This window comes from Tamandua tetradactyla, chromosome 1 (assembly GCF_023851605.1).
Source record: "Tamandua tetradactyla isolate mTamTet1 chromosome 1, mTamTet1.pri, whole genome shotgun sequence".
NCBI lineage: Eukaryota > Metazoa > Chordata > Mammalia > Pilosa > Myrmecophagidae > Tamandua > Tamandua tetradactyla.
Genome location: NC_135327.1, coordinates 29,640,194 through 29,646,321, shown reverse-complemented (window position 1 = coordinate 29,646,321; position 6,128 = coordinate 29,640,194). Strand labels below are relative to the sequence as shown.

General features: G+C 39.5%; 1 non-coding gene across 1 annotated transcript; it reads left to right on the top strand.

Moving 5' to 3' along the window:
- Positions 1-3,062: 3,062 nt before the first annotated feature.
- On the top strand, positions 3,063-3,227 carry LOC143653220 (U1 spliceosomal RNA). The gene has a single exon (XR_013161171.1). It is a non-coding gene; the product is annotated as a U1 spliceosomal RNA (small nuclear RNA).
- Positions 3,228-6,128: the final 2,901 nt, after the last annotated feature.

Here is a 6,128-nt window from a genome sequence, read left to right as displayed (position 1 = left end):
CAGAGGGTCACCCAATGCAATGGAGTCCTTTGGAATTTCTGTTCAGGTTCATAAGTTATTCAAGTGACAATAATTAATTTCTGAAACATTCTTAGTACCCAGAGAATATATTCCATTTTTCTGTAAGAGTTCATTTTAGTCCACACTTTTTTTCTCTTCTAAGGACAGAATTAGAAATAAATAAATAAATAAATAAATAAATAAATAATAATGTAGCAAACTCTCCAAGGAACAAAGCTTTTATTTAATTTTGTAAACCCAGGTGCATAGGTGAACATTTTAAAATAGGGCTTGGATTTCTTTTCCTCTAATATATTTTTGGCACCTGCTTAAATATTGGTAAAAGCAATGTTACTGGAATTTTGTTTCAATTTATACTTGTTTAGTGCAGGTGGATGAGTGTGGGCTCTGGAGTCAGGCAGACTTGACGAAAGAGCAGGATGTGCAAGCAGAGTCATGTTACTTAACTTTCAAATCACGAGATGCCAGATTTTGTAATAAAAGGGAGAAAACACCCACCACATAGACTCCTTGCAGATTAATGAGATAACCCAGCACTTGGCACTGTTCCTTGCCTACAGAAGGTAACAAATAAAGGTACTTCTCTTCCCTTCCCCTTTTATACTACATATAAATATAACTCATACCCATACACACACATACACATATAAAGATATATATATTTCATGAAGCAGTTAAGTGTTAAATAATTTGGACTTCTAAATAAATTGGCATCAAGAGCACAAATAATCATCTCCCATGCTGCAATATATAGAAATGGCCAATAGAAATTTCTATTAGAAAATAGAAAAAGTATCATCCATAAACAGGAACTTTAAGGAATGTCTACTAAAATGGTAGAGATGGAATCAGGTTGTAAAGGTAGAAAGTAGCATCTTGATTCACAAAACTCCGTAGGAGCTGCCACTGTCTTTAATAAGATGGTGGAGGCAGCAACCATGAGCCTGGGCATTATATCAGCATAGGATTCCCAGATACTATCAGATGTGTCAAGCAGTATTCGAAATTCAAATCTAACAGGGGGTCCCGTATTTTAATTTGCTCAATGTGGCCACCCTAAACCAGCATAATAAATGAGTGGGGAGTGGAGCACCATGGGCAGCCACAAGCCAAGTGCTCACGGCCAAAGAAGTCCTGGCCTATGAAAAGATACTTCAAATCATCAAAAAGGATCATATAGTATCCTAAGAGAAGTAAGGGAGGATTTTAGGGAATGCTCAATTCATGTCTTCAGAAGATCCTAAAGGGCTGAAAGCAGGGGCTTGAACAGACATTCTCACAGCAATGTTTATAGTTACATTAATCACAAATGCCAAAAATGGAAGCAACCCAAGTATCTGTTAACCCATGAGGATAAGTAAAATGTGATCTGTACATATGATGGAATATTATTAAGTCATAAAAGGGAATAAAGTCCTAAGGCATGCAACAACATAGCTGAAACTTGAGGAGGACAGTATGTTCAGTGAACTAAGCCAGACACAAAAGGAGAGATACTGTGTAATTCAAATGTCTCCCATAAACTGATGGTAATTTCACCCATTTAATGTTTTATATGCTTTGGGTGATAATGAAATATTTTTCATGGTTTTGTTTTTCATTAGGATATTAAAATACTCTCCTGCTCATGAATTCATTCAAATATGTCAAAGAAAATTCCCTCACGCAGAGTCTGTGCAGGGCAGACCTCAACGTATTAGAAATACTCCTGGTTTCTTTTAGACAAGCTTCCTGAGCAGAAATGAATGATGCTGCTTTCTTCCAGTAATGGCACCTGGTACAGGAAGGGGTAAGGCTAGCAGGCAGAGGCACCATCCATAACTGTCTTCCTAGCACATGTTCCTTAGGAATAGGGAGGGCCATCAGGATAAAATGTGGTATACAGACCATGTCAATCAAGCGAGGTGAGCAAAAGCCCGGGAGACGTGTGTTTGTTTTGCTGGTGGTGCATTCCCCACGTGAGTCCCAGGACTCACTATGCTCTTGTTTATACAGCCATGGATATTTTATTCACTGTGGAGGGCAATATCTTATTATGTCTTTAAGAGAGGAGGAGGCAGTAGTGAAAATACAAACAAGCCCTGTTTGCATTTCATTGAGAGAGAGAACCATTTGCAGGCAAAACAAAAAACAGGTCCTTTTGTAAGAACCACACTTACAAAGATGTGAACTGAGAAATCTGAGCGTGTAATCAGAGGCACCTCCAAAACTAAGGAGGCCCTACTTGAAAGTCATAGGTGGGGCAAGTTGCATTTATCTTGAGTTATCGCTTTGGTCTTTCTGTAGAACCTCATGCGATGCTCTGCCCTTGTCATGTTCTTTTTCATGTGTAGACACTTGGAAGCAGCCCTAACCTTATTATACTCATTATTTGTTCCTAGCCATGGATAATTAATTTTTTCAGCTCATTTGCCATTGCTGAGAAAGTACCTCATCATTTGTATTTCTGCTTAGTTGTCATGTCACGAGAGTAGGCAAAAACAAGCAATCCTGTGTGGCCAGCACGGGGATGGTCCCTGCCAGGTCCTGATGCTTAAGCTCTCCTGTCCTGCATCAGCTGGTTGTCACACTCTCTCTGACACTGACGTCATTTTGTACACATGCCAGTGGTCAAACGCACCGACTCTGGAGCCAGACCACCTGGCTTCACATCACATCACCATTAGCCAAGTGGCTTTGAACTCGGACCTCAAGATATGCCTCTGAGTATTTGAGGCATCTTGGTTGCAGGTTAATTTCAAAAGCCAATCTCAAAAGATTGTCACTAGGATTAAACGAGGAAACACATTTTAGGTGCTTAGTGCACTTAATTTGTAAGTGCTACGTCTGTACCTGGTAAATAACTTTTTATATTGTACAGAGAATATTTGCTCTAACTGCAGTGGATTTATTTCCTCTGCACGAATCTGATTCTAAAGGCTCATCTAGTAGCAATTACTCTTGAAAAACCCTTGGGTCACTCTAAAGGACAGAAATTTAACACTTCTTAAGAAGTCTAAACGAACTGGCTTTTCTGGCAATGTTAAAATAGATTATTGTTTATACTTACCTGGCAGGGGAGACACCATGAAAACACAAAAGTGGTTTTCCCAGGGCGAGGTTTATCCATTGCAGTCTGGATGTGCTGGTCCCTGAGATTTCCCCAATTGTGGGAAACTCAACTGCATAATTTGTGGTAGCAGGCGACTGCATTCAGCTCTTCCTTTAAAAAAAAAAAAAAAAAAAGATCAGTGTTTCATTGATCAACAGAAGTAATTGATTCCCAGTTATCAGAAGCCCGTGCAGAGCTGAGATACCGGGACTGTAAAAGGCATGGAGAACCCAACAAGAACCCTAGCGTGGGCCAATTCAGGAAGCCCATCCCCAGCTCAGGGTGACCTTGCTTCCTGAAATTCTTTTCCTTTCCTCTCCCATCCTTGTTTTCCCAGGATTAAGCTTTAAGAGCAAGCACACAGGGTTGATTTGCAAACCTTACACTAGTATGAAAAATAGAGAAGAAATATATTTGACCACAACAGTGGTGTTAGGCTGTGTGTTTTATCATGTGTTAGTTCGAAACTCTTGATTTAAGGGTTTTGCACAGATGAGGCCCTAGGTCACTGGTTCTCAAACAAGAGCATGCATCCAGTCACCTGAAGAGCAAGTTTAAAAGGCAGATTCCAAGGTCCTAGGCCCACAGAGTCTAATTTGGTACACCTGGGGCTGTCCCTGAGGACACGGTACAGGTAATCACTGACCAGTGGGAAATACTGTCTCAGGGTCACCAAGTTCTTAGCCCAGAGCCATTCTGGGGCATAATGCACATCCCTTTTACACATCTCACAAATCAATATTTGAGATGAGGTTCTGAAAGAACTGCATTAAACTAGGGAGGCTTCAAGGGAAACAGAGCAGAAGGTTAAAAAATTCCCAATTAATACATTGGTGAATAGTCACTTGCATTATCCAATAATAGTCTGAACTCCACATCTTAATTCCTGACTGGAATATTCTAGTATTTAATATCCAACACATAAAAGTCTTTTTGCAGCCTCCTATTATTTTTGCCTCCAATTAGGAAAAGACCAAGCACAAACATTGCACTTATTAGTTCCAGAAAAAAAGTCCCAAATGTGAAAAGAATTCTTAAAAAGACAATGAAACTATATGCAACACAATCTCCTGAATTGGATTCTGGAATAGGCAAAGAACAAGGGTTGAAAAGTTGGTGCAATACAAATAAAGTGAGGAATTTGGAAATGCACCAACGTTGATTTCTTATGTTTGACAAATATGCCACAATCAGGTAAGATGATGATGTCAGAGGAAACTGGGTGAGGGGCACAGGGAGATCTATCCATGATCTTTGAGACTTTTCTGTAAATCTAAAATTACTCCAGAATAAAAATTACATTAAAAAGAAAGGCAAAAAGCCTAGTGGTTATAAATGTTTGTGCAGTTCAATCTCAATTTGAAACTTGGATGTATATTATAGGCTGGCTCTACCCTCACCAGCTGTGTGACCCTGAGTAAGTTTTCAACCTATCAGGGCCTCAAACTCAACTTCTGTTAAATGGGGATAATGATCATACTTGCCTCATATAATTGTTGTGAAGATTAAGTGAGTTAAAACACAGAGAATATATATATATATTTTAAGTGCATAGGAAATACCAGGTTGGTTTACTTTTCGAAGACTCAGTTACTTTGGGTGTAGATTGGGGACAATAATAACACTAACTTCACCAGCTGTTTGGAACAATTAAATGAAATGAAGCAAGTAAGCCCTCAGTCCACTGCCTGCATGCAGAGCACTCTGAGAGAATCTCACCCAGATTAAATACCCAATCAATGACAGTTATCATTATTAGCATTAATACTAATGATCGCTGAAGGGTGACCACCTCCCCATTCTGGCTTCAACGTGTCAAGAATTTCAGGCTTGGTCTCATTAGCTCCTCCAAGGCCATTGCTTTGTGTATATATCTAAAAATGGAAAGAGGTATACCTTGTGGGGCTTTTATAACCCCAGACCTTTCCTTTTCTTTCAGGGCTCTGGTTGTGATTGACCAAAAACCCAACCAGAACTGACCCAAGAGAAAAAGAGTGGTCATTAGCTTGCAGAATGTCCTGGGAAGGCTGACTCCAGGGATTCAAATGATGCACCAGGATCTGGCTTTCTCCAATTCTTAGCTATATTCTCCTCCAGGTTGGCTTGGGTTGGATTCATTCTGAAGCTTATAGGATGGGAAAAAAATAACTGCCAAGAGCTCTAAGTACTAAATCTTTTCTGGATCAAATCCATAAGGAAAGAGAGACTCTTTTCCCTAATATATGAACCAAAATCTAAAGCCTGGCTCTCAAAGGACCAGCAAGGGCCACCTATCCATCACTGACCAATCACAGTGGTCAGGGAGATGGGTTACACTAATTGTCTTAGGCTCCAGGTACTGGAAGCAGAGTCAACACTACTCGAAGTGAAGGGACTAAGAATAGGGAGGGGTGTTTCCCCAAAACAAATTTTAGATGCGGCTGCCAAACAAAGAGGTAATGAATGTTGGGTGGCTATAAAACAGCATATGTTCATTATAATCATGTGGATTTTATAACTGATGATCACAGTTGGCTGAGCAGATGTAAAAATTTCAGGAAGAGAAAAGTTGAACATCCGACCCTGCTTCTTCTCTAACTGAGCTGCTGAGTCCAGCTGCCTCAGGAGTCAACCATGCCCTTTGGACACAAACAAATGATTCAATCCAACATACATTTATAAAACACTTCTTACGGGCCAGGCACTGTGCAAGGTTCCTGATTCTAAATGAGTTGCACTTTACAAAAATAAAAATAGATTCTATGGTGAGTCCCTGAATTATTTTAAACAGCCAAATCAAGGTATCATTTTCATACCATAAAATCCACTTGTTTTAAGTATACAGTTCAATAATTTTTAGTAGATATGCAGAGCTGTGCAACCATCACCACAATCCAATTTTAGAACATTTCCATTACCTCAAAAAATCCCTGGTACCTGTTTAAGTTAATCCACATATATTTTCCAGCCTCAAACACCCTCTAATCTACTTTATGTCTTTATAGATTTGCCTTTTCTGGACATTTCATACCGATGG